The sequence below is a fragment of the Hippocampus zosterae genome, chromosome 20, assembly GCF_025434085.1.
Source record: "Hippocampus zosterae strain Florida chromosome 20, ASM2543408v3, whole genome shotgun sequence".
Taxonomy (NCBI): domain Eukaryota; kingdom Metazoa; phylum Chordata; class Actinopteri; order Syngnathiformes; family Syngnathidae; genus Hippocampus; species Hippocampus zosterae.
The window spans coordinates 7,578,589-7,600,439 of NC_067470.1; the positions used below are offsets into that span (position 1 = coordinate 7,578,589).

General features: G+C 46.9%; 1 protein-coding gene across 1 annotated transcript in view; it reads left to right on the top strand.

Moving 5' to 3' along the window:
* The window catches only part of LOC127593190 (rho GTPase-activating protein 21-like), a 48,668-nt gene that overhangs the window by 1,434 nt on the left and 25,383 nt on the right, over positions 1 to 21,851 (top strand). The gene's annotated exons all lie outside the window — the stretch shown is intronic.

The window sequence follows — 21,851 nt, forward strand, 5'->3', positions numbered from 1 at the left end:
ATTTTTCCCTCCTGCCCCTCCAAACATGCGCGCGGGTGCACACACAAACACACACACAATCCCAGCATTCTCATTCCAGGGGAAATGTCCACGCGCATAGCTCACCAGCGTGTGATGCGGCCTGTGTGTCCGGGTTGACCGGGTTCAGACCTTCCCCTCCATGACAACTGTTTAAGAGCAAAAAAAGAGCCGCACAAAGAGACATTTATGTTCCCGCCCCTAATCTTTCTTTTTTGGGAAAAGTTTCTGCGCTTACATCACTGCAATCATCATCACGCTGCCGCTTGGACCAAGTGCATGTCATGACAGACCAGTGGTGCTGCCATGTTTTGGATTATCATCAGAAAATGGAATCAAGTGTGTGTGTGTGTTTGTGTGTTTGTGTGCGCCGTAATCCTCTTAGTAGGACTGGGCGATATGGCTTTAGAACAAAATCTCAGTCCACGTCAATAAAAAAGAAGCAAGTGACATTGTTTCAATCAAGTTTTTGATCGAATCGAACGCGTATCTGCCTCGCAGTTTTGTGTTGGGGGGGGGGGGGGTTTGAATCCAGACCCCGGCCTTCCTGTGGGTAGTTTTCAGCCCGGTTGAATTTATCAAATATTTTTATAATTGCTAAGTATTTGCCGGCAAATTGAGTTTAAATTATGAAGCAACAATACCAGCTCTCCAGTGAAAAACACGCATGTCAAATTTTTGGTCATTTTTAACATTTTTACATGAATGTGGTGTCCCCATTTCGGACACAAATGGACATTTGTGTTTTTCACAGGACAGCGACGACATAAAACAATAACTAATATTCATGTGCTGTGCAGTTGTTGTTTTTTGTTCACTTGAGGTCGCCATACATATTTCATTTTCTACACTGTGGTATCTGTGTGTCTGAGTGTGTGGATGTGGGTTCAAAAGCCTGGTCTGGTGAGTGACATGGGAGTCGGCAAGTCACAGTGGAGTTAGCCGGCTGTTAACCGGATAACCGCGATGATGTCAATAATGAATGGTGAGTGACTGGGTGTCATTTTTAGCCGGAGAAACTCATGTATGCATTTGGTGCCTCACATGGGTTTGGTTGATGATTGTCAATAAAATGGAGCTTAATAAGTAGCGAGGGAGCCGTTTTACATCAATAACGTTCAGCGTGGACAGCAAACGAGAGTCAGAATATGAGCTTTCTCTCTCTTAAGTGCACCACAGACACAAATCTAATATTTCCTTTGGCGGCACTTCTGCCTGGCGACAAGCTGGAACCTTCATTAAGGATCATCATTCAGCTTTGTTAAAATACTGACAGCGCTCTCGGTATTCATGCCAGGGCAGGAGTTTGCGTTGCTTAAATGTGAGTGAAATCAACTACCGCGGTTACACAATTTTTATTGGGAACATTCTCTGCCTCTTCCTCTATAACGCTGCAAAATATAATGTGGTATTTTTTTTACTGGGGATGTCACCAGCCAAGTGCGGCGATCTACCGGCAATGGCGTGACATCATCTGGTTGTTTACGCCGTCACGCTCAAACTTTCAAGGTTCACTGAGTGACCCCCACCCCTTCCTTAATAACACATCCCAAGCGGGATAAAGCGCCCCTCCCTCTGCTTCCCATCTCGCCTCATTAATGAGGAAAGGGCGTCATCTCTAAGCCCCCCCGCGCACACCCACACCCAGCCTCCCTACTTTTGCATTTATACACACACAGACCGCCGCCCAAGCCGTGAAAACACAGCTGCCCCCCGTCATGCTGAGAAAAACACCCCGCGTGTGCCACGTCTGTTTTGGACTCTCTCACCCGGCGCTCGCTTGACCCTCGTCAGCGGATTATTATTTACATTTCGTGGCGGTTGGAAGAAAGCAAGGGTTGTTGTTTTAATGAAGGTCACCTACATGGATACAGTCAACCCCCGTTGGTCGCTGGGGGGCAGGTTCCAGAGCCACTCGCAATAGGTGAAAATAAAAATGTGGTAGAGCATGTCAAAAAACATTTTAAAATAGTTTGACCCCTTCCACCTACCTTACCACTTTTCCGGCAGGTTTCTATACGTGGTCCAACACATTTGAATATTCACATCAACGATATCACCCATGACGAGACCTCCTCCAGTGTAACACTTTGCCCTCAAACTCCAGTGTAGTGCACACAAAATGGTTGCCGGGCAACCAAAGGGCGTCACATTGAGATTCGCCTTGACTCCCATCATGTATCGCATTTATGCTCTGGTGTTTTGGTCTAACTTTAGCTCAGCTAGCCTGATAACCTCATTCTCTGTTCCTTTTATTCCTGCCTCGTCTTTTGATGGTGCTATATTTAGCCTGGATAAAGATGGAAGCTTGGCAGAAGGCGTGCACGGTCAGAATCTGGCATCTTCAAGCTATTGTTGCCTTTTTCTCCGAAAAGGAGAAAAGGGGAAATCCGCCTGTCCGCACGAAAGGTCATCCAATTTGTGACAACGGTAAATCTGGTGCTCGTGTGGAGGAGCGACGCTGGTAGCCCAAATGAGCCCAAATAAAGAGCCATTAGGAGGGCTTTCACTGGTAGGATTTGGTAGTATAAAAAATTTGGTTGATGTGCCGATCATGAGGAGACCCACAAAAAATAAATCTACCATTTTGTAGTCACTTCATTTCAATCTTTTGGCATTTCCACTGGGGGTGAAAGCCTGTCTTGTCCCACCTCGAGCAGCCAGTTTTACCCACGAATGTGAAATATGGTAACCATATATTTCATGAGGAGACCCACAAAAAAAACATGAACCGAAAAGACCCCCCCAGGGTCATCCAATTTGTGACAACTGTAAATCTGGTGCTCGTGTGGAGGAGCGACGCTGGTAGCCCAAATGAGCCCAAATAAAGAGCCATTTGGAGGGCTTTCACTGGTAGGATTTGGTAGTATAAAAAATTTGGTTGATGTGCCGATCATGAGGAGACCCACAAAAAATAAATCTACCATTTTGTAGTCACTTCATTTCAATCTTTTGGCATTTCCACTGGGGGTGAAAGCCTGTCTTGTCCCACCTCGAGCAGCCAGTTTTACCCACGAATGTAAAATATGGTAACCATATATTTCACGAGGAGACCCACAAAAAAAACATGCACCGAAAAGACCCCCCCAGGGTCATCCAATTTGTGACAACTGTAAATCTGGTGCTCGTGTGGAGGAGCGACGCTGGTAGCCCAAATGAGCCCAAATAAAGAGCCATTAGGAGGGCTTTCACTGGTAGGATTTGGTAGTATAAAAAATTTGGTTGATGTGCCGATCATGAGGAGACCCACAAAAAATAAATCTACCATTTTGTAGTCACTTCATTTCAATCTTTTGGCATTTCCACTGGGGGTGAAAGCCTGTCTTGTCCCACCTCGAGCAGCCAGTTTTACCCACGAATGTAAAATATAGTAACCATATATTTCATGAGGAGACCCACAAAAAAAAACATGCACCGAAAAGACCCCCCCAGGGTCATCCAATTTGTGACAACTGTAAATCTGGTGCTCGTGTGGAGGAGCGACGCTGGTAGCCCAAATGAGCCCAAATAAAGAGCCATTTGGAGGGCTTTCACTGGTAGGATTTGGTAGTATAAAAAATTTGGTTGATGTGCCGATCATGAGGAGACCCACAAAAAATAAATCTACCATTTTGTAGTCACTTCATTTCAATCTTTTGGCATTTCCACTGGGGGTGAAAGCCTGTCTTGTCCCACCTCGAGCAGCCAGTTTTACCCACGAATGTAAAATATGGTAACCATATATTTCATGAGGAGACCCACAAAAAAAACATGCACCGAAAAGACCCCCCCAGGGTCATCCAATTTGTGACAACTGTAAATCTGGTGCTCGTGTGGAGGAGCGACGCTGGTAGCCCAAATGAGCCCAAATAAAGAGCCATTTGGAGGGCTTTCACTGGTAGGATTTTTTAGTATAAAAAATTTGGTTGATGTGCCGATCATGAGGAGACCCACAAAAAATAAATCTACCATTTTGTAGTCACTTCATTTCAATCTTTTGGCATTTCCACTGGGGGAGAAAGCCTGTCTTGTCCCACCTCGAGCAGCCAGTTTTACCCACGAATGTAAAATATGGTAACCATATATTTCACGAGGAGACCCACAAAAAAAACATGCACCGAAAAGACCCCCCCAGGGTCATCCAATTTGTGACAACTGTAAATCTGGTGCTCGTGTGGAGGAGCGACGCTAGTAGCCCAAAAGAGCCCAAATAAAGAGCCATTCGAAGGGCTTTCACTGGTAGGATTTGGTTGATGTGTCGATCATGAGGAGACCCACAAAAAAGAAATCTACCATTTTGTAGTCACTTCATTGTAATCTTTTGGCATTTCCACTGGGGGTGAAAGCCTGACTTGTTCCACCTCGAGCAGCCAGTTTTACCTACGAATGTAAAATATGGTAACCATATCTATCATGAGGAGACCCATAAAAAAACATGCACCGAAAAGACACTTTGAGCTCATTTTGGCCATTTCCAGGTGTCCTCAAATGACAAACCCGTCCCAGACCCAGAAGCCTCTTTTATTTAACAACTTGAAATTTGCTGGACATGTCTATCATAAGTTGACCCAAAATACATAAATAAATACAATCTCAAGATGCCATGCCAGAAAAGACACAGGGGGCCATTTTAGGCTCCTTTTGGACATTTCCAGGGGTCCTTCACGAAGTTGTGCGGTGTTGCAAGATGTTGGGCAGACAGGCAGAAGAGATGCAGTCTAATGTTCAGTGAGGCTGAGGGACTATCTCTTCCACACGCCCAAGGCATCTTTGGCAACACGGGCTGCCTCCAATCTTTGGCAGCATGCAGCGAGTTATGCTCATCCTGCCTCCAATCCATTCATATATTTCACCCTTTAGCTCCCCCCCCCCCCCCCATCCCCACCCGGCAGGCGGCATGACCTTATTGATGCGAGTGTGACATTTAACCACGTGTGTGAGTTTGTCGTTTAGGTGCAGCTTTATGCCACCAGCCGCTATCGGCACCGAGCCTAAACTGCTAACACCGTGTGAGCTTTGGAGGTCCTGGCAGGAAACCACATAATTTCCGGAATCTGTCACCGCTCTTAAGTTAGCAGTGGGGGCACCGTGATGATGAAGGGATGATTTTATTGATGATTTGCGAAGTTGTGGCATTATGTGCTTATCTGCACAAATAAATAAATAAAAATAAAACATGATACAATAAACTCAACTCTTGTTGCAGCTTTCCAGCAACCACCACCTCGGCCATTTGAAGCCAGAGTGCACGTGTTGTTTTGGGACGGAGTGCCGTGCCTGTGCACAGAAAGACACGAGATCCATGATTCACGTTTGATTGGATTATATTGAGTGTGTGCTCGGGGGGTAGGGGGGGTTGTGTTGGGCATTGTGCGTTTTCATGGATCTCTGTAGGGCTTAATGCTGATTGGTGCAGACATGGGAGTTGAGCTGAGTCAGTTGAGCTGGGCCCCGAGGGCACATCATTTATGTAAAGCAGTGAGAAATAAAGGGGTAAGACTTAATTTGGGTTTTGGGTTATTGTTAGTTGGTCCTAAGGGTTGGATTTAGTTTGAGTTTAGGGTCAGGCAAATTTTGTGTTGGTCACATTTGTTTGTTTGTTTTATTGAGCGTATATAGTACACACAATAACAGGTTGACAAAGGTCAAACAAAAATTATAAAAGGAAAATTAGAAATAGTTAAAAGAGAAAAAAACACACATCATCACAGTTGTATGCTCAAAGGAGTAGGAAGAAATAAATAACTTATCTAGTCCTACCCCTTATTATGTAACTGAATTGTTCGTTTTTCAAAACAATGAAGAAATGAAAAACTACATATCATTAAATATTTTTACCCTTGTGTATACTATACTATTCTATTTCTACACCTTTTGGTTTGTATATATATAGAGTTATTCTTTCTTCTTTTGTATTTCAATTTTCTGATTTTCATTATAATTAGCATTCCTTGAATATAATTGTTAAGTTGATCAAAATTCTTAAAATTCTTCAGAATGTACCGTAAAGTACATTTTACAAATCATGCTGTGTGCAACACTCATAAATGCGCTCCATCGACATTGCGGTCCTTTTTGTCATTTTCCATTTGGAGATTGCCGAGCCTGCGCTAGCGAACGGAAACTGTGGTTTTGACTGTCATTCCCAGATAAGCTCTTCCGATTGCCCCTGAAACTGTTTAGCCAACGCGGGCAATCTCAAAACAGCCGGCTGGATCTGACCGACGTTACTAACTGAAAGTCCTCAAATAAGAGTTACGTTGAGCCGCTTGTTGGCCGACCCGAAGAGGGTTAGTTTAGCAGGGGTGCCCAAACTTTTTGGATCGAAGATCTACTTTTCGATCAACTAACCTCCCAGGATCTACCTTACCGGCGCACATGCGCACAAACACAAACACACACACACAGACACACACACGCCATGATGAGAAACAGCCTGAAACAGAGGCATGCCACGCACTTTTTCAGCCTGTTAACTATCGTAGCTCACACGTACCGTTTTAAAGTGCTTCCCTAGATTCCTATTCTTTGCTCGTGCCCTCGGTGAATTCTACAAGACGCAAACTCTGAATGAGAATCATGACAATAAAAGATAGAGCGCAACAGCTCTGATCACAAGCTGCAATTGCAAACTGCTGAGAGCTAACAACTTCCGGTGAGGTAATCACGCGCCACCGTAAATTTACGTTTTACCTGCTTTATTTTATTTTTTAAAAATAGTGAAAATGAGACTGATAAGATGATCAGGGTGCAGTGTATATTAACACAAAAAATATATTACTAACATGTACAAAGACACACAAATGGTTGTTTGTTTGTTTTCTTCTTGACACTCCTCGGATCTACTTGGGACCTGTCTTAGATCTACTGGTAGATCAGGATCTACCTAATGGGCACCCCTGGTTTAAAGGGTTGAGGAGCCTGAGGCTGCCCGTGTCTGGTCTTTCAACTGTGTAGCCTCTTAAACCTCAAACAAGATTCCGTGTGATCACTCATTCCATTTTCACCGCTGCGAGATATAGCGCTCACAAAAGACCACCAGTGCTACTCTCGCTATCCCTACGGTGCTATCTTGGGAATCGGAAGAAAGACCTAAGTCTCAGGTTCTCGATCTTTTCTCCATGACATCACATGTACGCGTTGCAAAAGATCCGATGGCACCACTCGTAAGGGAATCCTTTGATGTCAGCGATTAAGAAAAAAAAAAAAAACCCTGAATGTCTATTCAATTGAATGAACGTCTTAAACTCTGCCCCCCGGGCTAGCTCCGCGCTGCTAATTGGTGGCAGCACTTCGCATCAGCGTTTCTGACGATGCCTCAATCGCAACCATCTGGGTGTTGTAGTGCCTCAAAGGGAGGCAACAGGAACGTAAACAATCCCGGACAACTGTTTACTGGCCCCCGGTAGTTCTGAAATGAGTTTCCGGGATCTTCTTCCGACATCCCGCAGTGAGGAAGCCACTTGATGTTTGGTTTACGTTCTGGAGGTGACTTTCCCAGTAGTGGGGGCTGTGGCATGCCTCTTCTAGGCAGTCAAAGATTCTTGTTTCATTCTTAGAAGAGTCTCGCAGGGGGGGGGGGGGCGGATAGGAGCGAACGTTTGAACAAGCTAAAAATCACGACACCTGCATTGTATGTGTACCCTTTAAGGGGCGTGGCCAAGTGGGTGATTTGGCTGGCCTGCGAGTAAGCGTCTGAGTGCGTGTTATCGAGTCTTTCTGCTTCAACGTAGTATATAGTATGTATAGTATATGTTAGAGCCATAAGGAAAATTTGGTTAAATTATAAATGCAGCCTTTTGAATAATTAGAATGTAATAGATGCAAGGCGTTTGGTTTGTATTTGATATTTTATTAGAACAAATTTATTAAGAACATCGAAGTATCTGGGCTTTGTTTTGTTGTCCTGTTTTTAGTCTGTTAAGAGGCTAGATTTATGTAAACATCATTAGGAAGACAGTAGGGCATGGGGCAACACCTTTTTTTTGACCGTACTTCGTGTTTGGTTATTTCGTACTTCGTGTTTTGCTTATTTCGTACTTTATGGGAACTGATTTCGTATTTCGTTTAAGTGTATTGTAGAAGTTTTATCAATCCATTTGATAAAGCCTTAAATTGTGTTCAAGAAAATGAAGTGATTCTTTTTTTTGGATCAACGATGGCGGCCTAGTGTATTCCTTGTCGTCGCCGTGGGAAGGAAAAGCGTGTCGAAGAAAAGCACGAGTCAAAAACCTACATGCCCTGCTGACGTAGCGACAAAAGGATAGTAAGTTGCCGCTACAGTATATCAAAATACTGCGTCACGGCTTTACTGCACGTGGCGCGGATGAGGACAAGCTAAACGTGTGAGATTCCGGGAGAGAGGAGGTTAAAAGTCCACCCGAGATGAAGTCCTGCATTGCGGCCGCGCTCATTTCAGAGCGAACCGCTGCGACACAACTGCAGAGACGAGCCCCTGGGAGGTACATCCCTCGCACCGCAGATGCAGACTGGCGGTGCAGGGCTCTCTGTAACCATGGCGATGCCTCTCCCGCATTTCAAATGGACAATCCTTTTTCTTCCACAAAAGTTGCTTTGGAATATGTGATCAAATCATTAACATACATTAATTGACGTGCATCTCGGTGAAACAGCCGAAGCTGGCAGGGTGCCCGCCGGGCTCACAGATGGGTCTGGAGATGCCCCCCAACGTTGCCCGTGCCTCCTGGCACCCTCCCGTCTGTCGGCGTGGCCTGGAGTGGCGCCGTCACGGCATTGTTTGTGAGTCAAAGCTGAAGACCGGTGTTGTGGGGTGGGGGGTACCGCTCCTTCAGAGGAACGCAAGATGTCTCGTATGAAAATTCTGGACTGTATGCTTAACAACAACTGGAGCCTGGTCTGTGATCTCTACTGTGCCTGGAACAGTCAGGTCTGTAGCATCCGTGTATAACAAGCCATGTGTAGCTTTTGCTCGCCTCACTGTCCCCGGGGGGTTTCCAGGAATGCCATCCTCTGATATCTGCGGTATTAATAGACGGCATTCATTGAGCCGCACGGCGTGGAAGTGGAAACTGCGGCGCGCCTGGCATGCTGACCTCCGAGTGTCCCTTAGCTCGCAGCCCCCTTGCGTGCCTGCCGCTGTCTCCGGGGCACGGGGTTGAAGGGGAGGCTTTGGACACAATTGGATTTGACAAAATGTGCCTTGTTAAGTTATTTCCTGAAATATCTTTGGCTTGACTCCATTCGGAATGCCGAAGAGTGTCCCTGAGTTTCATCTCGGTGTTGGAAAAAAAAGGAATATTGTATATGGGGGGGGTTTACTGTCCAAGGGTGAAAAGGTTGAAATCTGTCCAGTTTCCACATTGGATGGATACTGTAAGCCATGAATGAGGATGTCTCATACAGTGCTCTTTGTGCTCTAGTGTATGCCTCATCTGTGTGTACATGCTCCGAAGTCCTTTCCTCTGTGCTCTTTTGGTCCTTTGACTCGACATTCATACAAGGCAGCTCATTGTAGCCTTCCTTTCTTTTTTTCCCAGACCACGAATGCTTGATGTGAGCCGCAAAGAAAGGCTCCGTCGGCCGCGCCGCTCTCCGGCCGGCCCCGATTCAATTTCGGCAAAATTGTTTGCGTGGAGGGTGGCCTGGTAGTCCAGTGGTTAGCACGTCAGTGCAGAGGTACCGGGTTCGATTCCAGCTCCGACCTCCCTGTGTGGAGTTTGCATGTTCTCCCCGGGCCTGCGTGGGTTTTCTCCGGGTGCTCCGGTTTCCTCCCACATCCCAAAAAACATGCATGGTAGGCTGATTGGACGCTCTAAATTTTCCCTAGGTGTGAATGTGAGCGTGGATGGTTGTTTGTCTCTGTGTGCCCTGCGATTGGCTGGCAACTGATCCAGGGTGTCCCCCGCCTACTGCCCGAAGACGGCTGGGATAGGCTCCAGCACCACCCGCGACCCTAGTGAGGATTAAGCGGTTCAGAAAATGGATGGATGGATGGATGTTTGCGTGGAACTGATAGGCTTCTTGTGTTGTGGCCGGCCAACTGCTGTCTGAGGTGCTGAAGACGGCCCTTTTGTGTGGAGGAGGTCTTGTGAAATACTTATGAGGAAACACCCGGCGGGAGAGGGCGAGGCAGGCTAACGACGGTGGCACCTGTCGCATGTATACAGACGGGCTCACGTTGGCTCAAAGGTGCCGGTGCTCGCATTCTCATCTGCGAGAATAGCACTCATTGAACCGTTTCGGGGACAGCGGTTACTGCAGTGGACAGCTTATCGTGTTATCAGGTGAGCGTTCAGGCCTGATTCTTTTGCAGTTGTACTGAAAGACTGAAAAAAACGTTTTCTCATGATCAGTGAAAAAAGTTTTCTCATGATCAGTCTGAAAGAATTGCCCGTTCACACCTAAAGTGGAGTTACACAGAGCTAGAGAGAGGCCCCCCCCCCCCCCCCCATGAGGATGAGTTGAAACATGACACCGGAGGGGGCTGCCATGCCACATGGGTGCTGACATCAATTCACTTCTGTCAAAAAAACTCCAAAGAGTGACAAGGATTAATAATTCATAGATGAAGAGACCAATTATGTGAAGCATCCAGGCGGGGGGGGGGGGGGGGGGTGTGGGCGAACCCCGGGGGACCCTAATTGGCGCACCTGCTCCAGGTCCCCAAAGGGGCGGGATGGTCGTACGGGTGTAAGTGAGTCCTCTTTGTCTGCCGACCTCTAAACTCAGAATGCCAGCGGGACGACTCGCTAGTGCTTTGCACGTCACCTCATCATCCTGACGAGGACCCCGCCCATCTCGGTGGGAAACCACTCCAAGCACCCCAGCCCCCACCGCCTCCTCTGTGGGCCCCTCAATGCTCTGTGAATGCCAGATTCAAATGAGTGAAAGTGATTTTAATGTCCATTACTGTCCTGTGTTCTTGTGGTCATCTTTGGGGGCAAGTTAGGAATGAAAATGTGAAGGATTTTGTCCTTCAGGGACTCGGCTTCAGGTGCGCGTCAGCCCAGCGTTGTGGATTTCGTGCCTCCTTCCATTTCATTTCTCCTTTGTTGGAGAAGCATTCCAGTCTGTTGGCCCGCACAATCGCGCCGACCATTTGCATATGAAAGCGGCCCAATGGCGGTGAATACCGCAGTAGAGGGAAAAAAAGGAAGAAAGAAAGGGAGGGAAGAAGTGTCATAAAGCTTCCAACGCACTCACAGGAAGAATGTTCGCGAGCCTCATCGTAGCACATGTGGCGGATATTTCCCTTTTCACCGTGATCCAAAAAGTTCTTGGCGCCTTGTCTTCTTTTCTGAAATTGCTCAATGTTGAATCGCGTCGCTAAATTTGTTAACCGGATCGTGGAGCGGTGTTCCCACTTGAGTTTTTCAAGTCCAAGCCACCATCACTTGCTGAAACACACTTTCCCCAAAGTCTTTCTTTGCACCTTTTCGCCTCTTTGAAATGTCAGATAACATCGCCTTGAGGAAAAAGGAACCTCTCCGAAGAATACTTGCTTCACGCTATTTTATACTTTGCGTATATTCTGTAAAAAAAATAAAATCATAATAATCTCGGGTACAGTGTGAATCATATGCCGTGACTGTACCATGTAGCATTAGCATTAGCCTCCCAAGTGTAGCTCAGCACTCCCTCCTGCGATAATGTTGACACACAGCCACCAAGCGCGTTTAACCTGGCTGTGGATTAGACACAAGCAGGTCACACGTGATACCCCCGCCGGAGGAACTGAAAGAAATCCTCCTTTTTGGGAGTTGTGGGGGGGGGGGGGGGGGGGCTCTGCATGAATTTGAGCTCAGCAGTTCGGCTCGTGAGCAGAATGCTGATTCACCTCGTACTGTCACCGTAACCCCCTTCCCCCCTCGTTTTTCCCCGCATGTAAATCCCTCTGACATATGTGCATGAGTGGGGGGTTGCAGCAAACAGAAGGCGCTTGCTTATTTGTAAAAAAAAAAAAAAACAAATGTGCACCGCCACGCCACCGCCTTGTGTCCTCGAAGCGCGTCGCCTTGGGAATGACACAGACCGGCGCTTCTTCCGTCATTTAGCGGCGGGAAAGAATCTTGGGAGAAAACGCAGCACCGTGCATCCCCTTTGGTGCAATGCAGACGTGTCGGGGAGGAGCTTCGACTGGCTCGACGTGTTACGTTGTCTGAAAGCGCCCCCCCACGCCCCCTCTCGTGCACACTTGTTCGTATTGCAATTATCAGATGGCGCCTTGATTTTTGAATACCCTGACATACATTTTTTTTCCCCTCGCAAAAATTTGGCTAACCTCACATATGCCGCAGCTCAAGGGTTGAGCTGCAGTCGTGTACCACCTTAAAATAATTTTCAATCATCTAAAGGTGCCACTGATTTCTGCTGTTTAGAATATATTAAATATATCAATCATGCATTTGCAGGCAACAGTGGAATTATGACTTTTATTCTTCATTTTTTGAATCTCCTCCCTTGGTGGCGCATCATTCACCTTCCGCGTTCATAATCTTCCATCATTTGATGAGGCCTGGGGCTGACGTCACCGTTGTTTGGTGCCCTTCTGCTGTCCTTCCTCCTACACGCCGCCCACCCCCCTCCTCCATTCCGGTATGAGGGGTGGTGATTGGACGCCTGAACGCCAGAGCACGTGAATGGACGCTGCTAAATTGCATCCCTCCACTCGCTTTTGTCACCACGGTGTCTCCACACCTCGCCAAGGGTGATGAATTGAGCCCAAAAGCAATCTGGCAGCCTCAGAAGTGGAGGTTGCCGGGACAAAATGCTGCCAAATGTTTTCGGGTGAGTAATTGAGAATCACATCCATCTGTTTCTTCCCGGCTTCCCAGTTGTGTTTTCCCAAAAAAGAAAAGCCCCCGCGTTATTGTGTCACCGAATGCCTCACCAGTGGTTGAGTGTTGATTGCGGTGAGTGAGAATGCACCGGTCACTCCCTTCGCCATGTTACGTGGAGGGGGGGGCCCCCCTCGAAAACAAAAGGAGGAGGGTGTGGCCCAGAAGGAGGTCCATATGTTGAGGAGGTGCAAACAGAAGGGGAGAAGAGATGCAGCAGAGAAGGAAAAGATGAGGAGTTCTTATTGTTTCCAGCTGGTTCCGGGTGTGGCTGCTGTAGAATCTTCTAGTCTCTGACCTGTCAGCCAAATGTAGTTTTTTTTTTTTTCATCGGGTCATGAAAATGTCCCAAATAATGGTGATCTAATATATTTTCCGAAATGGTTGGCAGCTTTCGCTAACGTTGGTGCTTAAAGTGTCGCGATGACTTTATGGTCGCACCGGACGAGCATTTTTGTCAAAGCCTTGTCCAACTTCACAAACAGCTAAAGGAAGGAAACAGGCCAGCCAAACTCATATTCGCTCAAATTACTGGGATTTGGCTGCTGTAGCACAGTGGACTCGCGGTTGGCACGTCTGCCTCGCACTTGAGTTCTGAGGTTTGGCGTTGAAATCTCGACTCAGGCCTTCCTGGATTTGGACCCCCAACTTGGACCCCAATTGAGTCCAAGTTGCAAAACCATCCTTTTTTAACGAAGCATTTAGAAAATAAATACTTTATCATTTAAGAGAAAAAAACAGTACAAAGTATGTTGTGTGCACACTCAAATGCAGTTATTCAGATGACAGTGCCTTGAGGTACTCCCAATTTGGCACTTCTAAAAAAGATAATAAAAGTGTCACTGACAGACCCGAGGCCACACGGCCTAGAATAAAAAACAAACCACTTAACTCTTAACCGCGCTGTCCTTTATTATTTATTTATTTTGCAGGGGGGGGGCAACTTTCTCCCACTCAGCTCATCATTGAATTAGGCAGTAAAACACAAGCTTGACATGAACCGCATGGTGCATCATCCCCAGTTGGGCTGGACAGCAGTGAAGATCATCTGTGGGATGGTCCGTCAGCAGCCATTAGGATCCCCGGCCTGGTTTCCATTTAGATGATGATGATGCCACTCGACGGGATTTGGTGGAATGTAAGAAATCTTGGGATTCCCACGTGTGGAACACACAGGATGGTGCCGTACGGAAAACATTTCACCAACGTAAATGCTTGACTTGTTTAATGTTGCCGTCTAATATCGTTATTCTCCAACGAAATGAAATGGCCTACCAGTCTGAGGTTACAGCGCCATCTGTTGCTCTGGCATGCACACGACAGCTTGTAAAATGTCTCCACATGGACGGAGATGGAGAATTCCGGTGTAAAAATACACCCAACCCGTGTACGTAATGGAGTCAAACCAGATTAGGAGTCCCTATTCATCAACCGGTATCAAGAATTTTATTCTTAGGTGATTGATGACCGGGGGTGGAGCTAAACGAGCCATGCGGCCGCACACATGCACAGATTCGGAGGCAACGTGCAACGCCGCATACCTCCTCGACGCATTTTATTCCGGGCCTTTCCACACTCCCAACATTCCAGCGTCCGTATCTCACCGTGAGCCCCAACTGCTTTCAATCAGTCGGGTCACGAGGCTCTCCAGATGGGCCTCAGCTTTGGGCGGGACTACCACGGAACGTGGTAGAAGGAGTCGAGTTGGAAGGGGGTTTGAGGGGGGGGGGGTTGATGGGGGGCTCCACTAGTCAACATACTTGTGCCCCTCTTCTCCATTCTCAGCCCAGCCCATTCAGCTTGAATTGCGTCACCTTCTTCCTCGGAGACCGGTGCTGGACGTCTGGCCACCGCGCACAAATTTATTTCTGAGCCTCACACTGGTCCAATTATTATTTTTATTTTTTTTTTTTACTAGCTGACATTTTCCACCGGTGCTTGTGTTTTGAAAAGACCACTGTGTGCTTTTTGGACATCCGCATAACAGGATGTGTGTTTTTTTTTTTTTTAAAGGCTGACGAAGAAGAAAAATAAATAAATTAGGCCAGCGTTTATAATTTAGCGAAAGCCGAGGGTCATCTGTTTTCACTTGTGCCGCTGAGTACTTGACACGCGGAGCGTAAATAAAAATATGCATCTTTTTGGAGTCGTGAAGTGGAGTATTTCATCGTCGTCGTGCTCGGCAGTCGACATCCTATCCGGTCATGGCTGCGAAAAGAGGAGGGAGAACAAGGAGATATTGACTCCTAATGTGCTAACGCAATCAGTCCACGAGACTGTTAGCGAGAGGAATCAGTTGGCCCTGCTCATCACCTCTCATCGAGGCCAAAATTCCACACAGCAGAATGAGCATTTCTGGAGTAATTTTGTTACTCTGGTTCTTTTCATAGCCGGAAATCCACTCTTGTGTCAGCTGGTTAGGACATAGCCTTCGATTCTTAATTTGCTCCACGTTCCCTTTTGCTTTGACTTTGTTTGCGAGCGTTACCTGGTGACGGTTAAAAAAAAAAGCATCTCCTCTTTCCTCCCTGTCGTCATCGTCCCCCTACTCTCTGTCACGGCGGTCTCGCATTACTTGGTCTCATTCTCGGAGCGGAGACCCGCTCGCTTAGTCCTGGAGTGTTGGCCGCTAGACCTCGGTTGAAAAATTGCGTGGATTTGAGCGCAAAGCGCGAGTCATTCCTCGAAGCTCATCTTGGCACCTGAAACGTTGGCCAGGATGGTCGAGTCAGGTTGGCCGAACGATTCAACGATTTGGGCTCGTTTCATTCATTTTTGAAAGATGGAACCTCACATCAGAGGTTAATCAATCAGGCTAATCTGGTAGAGCCCCCCCCCCCCCCCCCACAATCTGATTGACTTTAATCCGAGGGGGATCCTAGATTTGTCACAATGTTTTTACTGTACCCCGCTTTAAGCGCAGCAAAGAGTGTCTTTTGAGCCTCCCCCCCTGACGCCGTGGTGAAACAATCCAGTCAAAGGGATTGACTGAGTGTGGTTTGCTTAGTTTAGTCACTGATCTCTGCTCCGCTAACAGGATTAGAATGGCTGCGGTGATTGCTGTGGACCGACCGGGCTCGCCCGCCCTTGTCCACTCTCACTTTGTCCTCTTACCGATTTAACCTCGTCTGTTTGCTGAACTAATGAGGTGTATATTTATCCCGATTTGTCAGTGTGTCATTTGACCTTTTTCGAATTGTTTAACCCAGAGGTGTCAAACATACGGCCCGCGGGCCGGAACCAGCTCCCGAGGAGATTCAATTAGGCCCACGGGATATTTTAAAAGTGAAAAAAATACATCAAAGACACGGAATGAATATTTTAATAAGCTGCAATTCATGGATCATCCGCTAGGGGGAACACTGTGTTGATCAGAGTAGAAGACAAAATTGTTTTGATCAGAGAAGAAGACAACAGCAGTCTCACAGTCTGTCACTGAGACGGGACCCACCACAGCAGTCAAAGCAGTCCTAGTTTCTGTTTGATTCAATCAGAGTATGACAACGTCAGACAAGATGGCGGCGCGGGCACCCGCAGCGGCTCCTCTTGTTGTCTGTTTAATCCATTATCTGTAGCAGTCTTCAGAACAAAGAGGCGACAGAGGGTTGATTTGTAACTATACCAATAAAAAACAAGGGAAACATGACACGGGTTTTAAATGTCGTATGTCGGGCTTGCAATAAACCAAGACCCCCTGTCGAGTTATTTGGAAAGCTATAGTTACATAATCATCTCTTGTCATGTGTGTCACAAAAGGCGGTCATTGAAATTGTCAATATTTGGACATGTTTTGCAGCAGGACATTTTCGACCGAAGAGTTTCCCAACCCGTCTACCGTAAACTTAAACCCTGCTGGGTCTTGGCGGTCTCCCGGACTAAATCCGGGAGAAAAAACATTCCAGAGAACCACCGAGCTGTTGCGTGCTCATCGCAAAGATGTCTTGTCTTCAGCTCGTCTGCCGCAGGTCCTCGGTTGCATAACCGTGTTCTGCTGGGAGACATATGGCAAGCACAGGGCCGAAAAGGGGAAGAAAAAAAAAAAAAGCAACGATTGTTGTTCTTGTAACGAGCGCCTCAAGTCAGCCGTTAAGACGGGCGACTCAATGAATGCTTTGATCCAGGCAGATTCCTCCTCGAAACGCGCTCTCAGAATGTAACGGAAGATGTCTCACGTCCCACTTTTTGAAAGCGTTGAGCCTGGCCTGCTCGCTGAACGTAACCGCCCAGCTCAAAGGCGACATTCTTTTCTCCTCATCCACTTCAGGACATCGCCGAATCCCCCAGAGGACAGTGACTATTGGTTCTCCACTTTCTTTTTCCAAGAATCTGAAGTCATCTTCTCCAACGTTCAACAACCGCTTCTTAAACACCATCATTATCTTCCCATTTCCACCAAAGCCCGACCCTGCCGTAGCGCTTCGATGTTTACATTGAATCCCGACGTTCCATAACAGAACCGTGACATCATCGGCGTGGGGATCCGACAATCAATGGCCCTCGTCGTCGCAGCTGTCCGCGCTTTCCGGAGCGTCGACTCGACGGACGGTGATTTGATACAACGGCATCCAGCTGTGTGGGGGCGGGGCCACGTTTCCGTCAGCTTTGTTGTGGAATGCGGCAATTTAAGTCTTTGCTCACCAACAAAAGCACGCTGGCCCCCAAAATTCTGTCTTGCCTACCGCTGCGACGCCAATTGAAGGGAAAATATGGACTGTCGTTCGCTTGAGCGTGTCAGGAATATTCTCCAAAAGCTTTTGGATTTTTTTTACATTTTATTTACAGAGGCCATGACTTTTAATTTATGACTGGCTCCATCAAAATTGATACCATGGCTCATCCTCGCCGTCCTACAGTCACCAATGTCAGGTTTACAGGGATCGAACGTTGAAATGATTTGTAAGATTTTGCCACTGAGTCACGAGGGTACCCTGGAAAAAGAGAGGGGAGTCAAGGCTCACCCTTGGATTGATTGGATATGGCGCTTCTAGTGTTTTCCGGTCTCCCATTCCTGCCACTCAACACGCTGCTTTGTAAAAGCGGCATCATTTCCAAGCGCGCCCATCGCTTACGTTCCATCAAGCAGTCCAATTCCATCACAATAACGGTATAAACAAATGAGGCGGAGCCTATCCTAGCTGATCATAGATGAAAGGCGGAGTACACCCTGGACTGGTCACCGGCCAATCGCAGGACAACGGTAACAGTAGGAGTGCAAAAAAAAAAATGTTCAAAAATAAATCTCTGCTGGATTGTCGTGCTTCGTGGAAATAATGTTTGTGTTGGACGAAGGGTGTGTCCCACAGCAGAGAATTTCTCCTAACCAACTCCAGACCAGTTCGCACCACTGAAACCGAGATGCAAATCCTATCCTCAGGGTGCGGACGGTGTGACTCTTTCGTAAAAAGCTGTCATGAGAATGGCAGCTGCTTGCTCGCCTTGTTGGGCTTGCACGCGTTCTTGTCAGCCGGCACACTTGAGGGATGCGAACTATGGGGAATGCCAGACGTGGCCAAAGCCCGCTCGCTCTCGGATGAATGTTTCAAGTTCCGTCACGTTGCGAAAGTGTATTTTGGGGTGGGGGGTGGGGGGGTGTTCATCTCTCCTGTCCTGTCTGAATTTTTCAAATGGCTACTGTGAATATTTCACAGAGCGGAGCTGCAAGCTGCGAAATGAGATTGCTGTTTTGGTTCTTTGATTGCGCTAGGAAGCTGTCGTTTTGCGGTATTATTTTTTTATGGAAAACAGATGCCACCATTCTCATATTGTTCGTAACGCATTTCACCTGTTCAACCGAGTTGACTTCTTACCGTAAGCCCGCCCGACAGGTTGAATCAAAATAAAAATTCAAATAAAATTAAATAAAAGGCTCATTTTGTCAGGCATCGTGACGGCTTTGTCGAGTTCGCATCTCCGGCTAGGCGCCGTTTCCTCACTTACATCCGGCAGGTATGCAGTAAGAATGCGTGTTCCCCTCATCCTCTTGAGCGTACGGTGGTCCCACCTCAAACCTCAGCCGTTGATTTCCGAGATCGTCTTACACTCGCTCTATATAGGCTCTTTTGTGAAACCCGTGTTTGGCCCAAAAGGAGTCTTTCAGAATTTCAACGTTTACATTCAAGACAGACTGCATGACAGTCTGTAACGGCTTTGCGTCTTGAATCAGGTGTTTGTGTGCATACTTCGAATTGCCGAAGTCTCCAGACGTGGGCGGCGTCTAACGGAGCTTGAATCCTACCTTTGTTTGTTTTGTTTTTTTTGGGGGAGGTGGCACCGCAGACCCATCAAATCCCAACTGGTTTGCTTTCCCCCAAAAATGTTATTTTTGGCTTTTGTTGCGTCGGAGTTTCAATGTGTGTGTATCATACCGACAACCACCATCTGGACAAGTTGTGTGAGAAAACCTCACTTATCGATTTATTTCAGTGATTCGGTGTTGGTCTGGACCTCTCAATCGTTTTGGACTGCTGTGAGAACACGCGCTGTAGCGTAGTCGTGTATTTGTGTGTTGATGTTTTTCTTTTCATGAGGGGTGGCCTTAGCGAGTGACATCGGGAGTATTGATTCCAGCACCGATTGGCAATTTTCCGCCTGGTAAAATCTGCACCACGTTCCTTGCAAGTGTTTTCATTTTTCAGTTGTGTGTTTTTGGCCGCTCGTCCCGCTCAATAAAATGTCTGAAAGTAATCAACGCTGAAATTATGACCTCTCACTCCCAAAGACGTTTTTAAACGTCTTTTCAGACTTGATCTAAAATTGGCTAGTACTGAATGAGTTAAAATTCAACCGAGCTACGTGGGGCACGCATGAAGTTGAGGTACCACTGCACCGATTTGAGGTGTCTTGAGTTGGGAACTTCACAACACCACAAAGACGTGTTTCTTTTGTCGTTTGTTTGAGAGCAGCTGCTCACGAGTGAATGAGCCGGCGACTGAATGCTTGATTGGCAGAAGCATTTGTGTGGCTGGAGTCAGAGGTCATTCGCGTACAATTGTCCATACCGGGCAGAGATCCGTAACTGTGGATCTCGCTCATGTGTGCAAGGTTCATGCAGACACCCACACACACACAGAAACACGTACCATTTTCCTCCGCTCTGTTTTTGGGTGAGCGTCCAACCCAAATTCTCTGCAACCGCGGTGAAGGAAATCCCCTTTCTCCCCCCGCCCCCCACCCTCACACCCCCACCACGATATTGGATGGTATGTTTCTTTCTGCGTGCAGCTCATCTGGTCTCCACAGCAAACTGTGATCCGTCCAGTCTTGTTTTTGCCAATGGAATCGATGTGACGCACTGGCTCGTTAAAGCGCCGTGGACAGGAGGCACGGGGTGTTACAGCGATAACATTTCGAGTTGTTGGATGGTGACTCATGTTTGAGTAGGACGCTTGTCAGAATGAAAACACAGCTGGTGACATGTTCCTCCTCCCGACGCCAGGACGAGGCGGTCCCATTGTGTTTCTGCAAAGGATTCAGTCGTAGAGGGGGGGGGGGGGGGGAGTCAAGAAGTACCCACTGCAGGCGTATTTACGGCAACTCACTAGACATTGTGTTGGTCCTTCCCGTGTGCCTCGGCCACTAACAGACATAAGAACGTACGTATGATGATATACTGCTAATTAAAAAATCCAAAGAGAAGGTTGGAAGGTCAACCTGAACTCAGTGGATTTTATTCATTCATTTCAATGCAGAAAGTTGATTTGAGATACCGTTTTGAGTCATCTCAACTCCAGTTGAGTCACAGACTGAATGAAATTCGTAAACCAAGGCGCCGCTGTACTCCATAATAAGCTCGCCGCACCTCTCCCGTCGACCGTGGGATTTGTGTCCATTGATCGTACCCACATAGCGGGAACAGTCTGTTGGCCGGCCCTCATTAGCCGTCCCTTTTGTTACAGTAAGCCTCACCTCGCGGAGGCCAGATGCAGCGTGTCCAGATTAGATCCCACACCCGCTAGGAGTCTTGAAAAGCCACCCCTGAATCAAGCCTAATCCGCGCAGCAAGACTTTCTCTTGTCTTCATCTGTTTTTTCTCTCTGCGGCGCACAGCTGCAGATGCATATGTTAGTCACAGACAAGCCGAGGAATTGGTCATTTTAGCTTTGAGGGCTCGGAACCCCAGAGGCGGGTCATGCATCGGTAGCAGGGCCATTAATTGAGACTTTTATTTTGGAAAACAAAGATCCCGACTCACCTGAGAAGCTGATTAGGAAATATAATGTGGGCAGATAGCGAGAGATTGGTTTTGCTCCTCGAATTTGGCCGTAGCAAGTTTTGTTCAGGTCAGCCAATCAGAAGACGGAAAAGTGAAAAAGGGAGAACCAATTTGAAATTTATTAGGTTAAATAAACAGTCCCAAGTTATGATAAAGTCGAAGTCCCACAGGCCAGCATGACTGGTTCTGAAAGCCCTGGGCAGATTACAATGACATGGCGACACATAGATGCTGAAATCTGATTGGACAAAAAAACGTAACATGTCCTTGAAGCTTTCCAGCCAAGAGAAAGTCTCGGAACTAAAAAGAATAGACAATTGGGAATTACTTTAACAATTTACAATTGTAAGAAACACATATTAGGTTTGAGGTTGTGCTTCTTCTGGCCGGCAGAGAAGACTCACAACAGTCTGAACTTGTGTGGCGGGTGGTTTGTATTATTACACAAAGCAGAGTCGCAGATAATCATTTAATAATGTTCAATCTGGTTTTCCTCTTCGAGATGAGTTCCGTTACTCTGATAACGCCATTTCGTGTTAGTTTGAAAGAATGTTCCAAGCTTGTTAAACTGGGAAAAAGTATTCCGACTTGTCCATGGGAAGACTTGCTCTAAAATTTATGAGTGTGTCTGCGGGGAATTTTTTTCTCCATTCAACCAGAAGAGTGTTTTTGTTTAGGGCAAAATATGGCTCAATTTCTTTTTTTATTTTTTTGTAGTTCATCCCCGTGGTGTTTAATAGGCTTCTTCAACAAAAAACAAACAAACAAACAAACAAAAAACAACCTAACAAAAAAAAAAAGTTTGTGGATTTCCCCTGTGTTAT